Source organism: Lathyrus oleraceus, chromosome 4, assembly GCF_024323335.1.
Source record: "Lathyrus oleraceus cultivar Zhongwan6 chromosome 4, CAAS_Psat_ZW6_1.0, whole genome shotgun sequence".
Lineage (NCBI taxonomy): Eukaryota > Viridiplantae > Streptophyta > Magnoliopsida > Fabales > Fabaceae > Lathyrus > Lathyrus oleraceus.
The window spans coordinates 37,338,006-37,339,330 of record NC_066582.1 but is presented as its reverse complement, the minus strand read 5'-3'; the positions used below and the strand labels follow the sequence as shown (position 1 = coordinate 37,339,330).

The following is a 1,325-nucleotide window of genomic DNA, read 5'->3' as shown; positions in this document are numbered from 1 at the left end:
TGGTTTGTACGGGGGTGGTGGTTTGTAAGTTTTATCCCTGGCTTCACCTTCTTGGTTGGTTTGTTTCTCGGATTCCTCCGGTTCCTCTTCTTGGTTGATAGGCATATTTTCTTTAGAAGTTTTGGACACGCTCATTGCAGGGTTCTGAGGCCCTTCGTAAGTAGTCCCACTTCATAATGAGATAGGGTTAGCTTGCCCTCGAGTGTTTGGTTGAGGTTGTCCAGGAAATTGGCCTCCAGGTGTAGTTTGTGGGGCTTAGTTTTGTGCTACCTGTGAGATCTGGGTTTCAAGCATCTTGTTGTGAGTGATTATCTGATCAACCTTGGTTCCTAATTGCGTTATAACTTCGTTTACGTGAATGTTATGGTTTAGGAATTCTTAATTTTCCTGAGTTTGGCCCGATATAAAGCTTTCCATGATTTTCTCAAGGTTAGACTTCTAGGGCACATCTTGCATAGGTTGGTTTGGTTTTTGGGCTTGATAACCTTGCGGTCTCTGAGGTGCATGATTTTGGATAGGGTTCTGGTTTTTATAGGAGAAATTCGGATGATTCTTCCATCCAGGGTTGTAAGTGTTTGAAAATGGGTTACCTTGGGCGTAATTCACTTGGTCGGTATTCAGTTTGTTCAAAAGGTTACACTCTGCCGATTCGTGTCCTTTAGATCCACAAAGTTCATAGTCTGTGTGGACTACTGCTACGGTGTTAGTGTTTGTAGATATATGTTCAATCCTAAGGGATAAAGCGTCCATTTTTGCCTGCATCATGTCTAGAGAGCTTACCTCATGTATTCCACCTTGGGTCTCCTTTTTCTCTATTGATGCTCGTTCAGTTCCCCATTGGTAATGGTTTTGGGCCATATCCTCAATTAGGTCACAAGCTTCTGGATAAGGTTTGTTCTTCAGCGCGCCACCTGCGGCAGCGTCGATGCTCATCTTGGTGTTATAATAGAGTCCATTGTAGAAGGTATGAACGATCAGCCATTGTTCTAGGCCATGGTGTGGATAGACTCTTAATAGCTCTTTATATCTCTCCCAAGCTTCGAAAAGCGATTCTCCTTGGTTTTGAGTAAATCTATTTATTTGGTTTCGAAGAACAACAGTCTTACTAGGGGGAAAATATCTAGCAAGGAATACTCTCCTAAGGTCTTCCCAGGTAGTTATTGAATTAGCTGGAAGTGAATCTAGCCATGAACGTCTCTATCCTTGAGGGAGAAAGGAAATAATCTTAAACGGATCGCATCGGGTGAAGCGCCGTTAGATTTAAAGGTGTCAGCTAGTTGGATAAAAACTTTTAAATGTTGATTCGGGTTCTCGGTAGCGAGACC

General features: G+C 42.8%; 1 non-coding gene across 1 annotated transcript; it reads left to right on the top strand.

The window, feature by feature from the left end:
* The first annotated feature begins 988 nt into the window (after positions 1-988).
* On the top strand, positions 989-1,095 carry LOC127077499 (small nucleolar RNA R71). The gene has a single exon (XR_007787299.1). It is a non-coding gene; the product is annotated as a small nucleolar RNA R71 (small nucleolar RNA).
* The last annotated feature ends 230 nt before the right edge of the window (positions 1,096-1,325 follow it).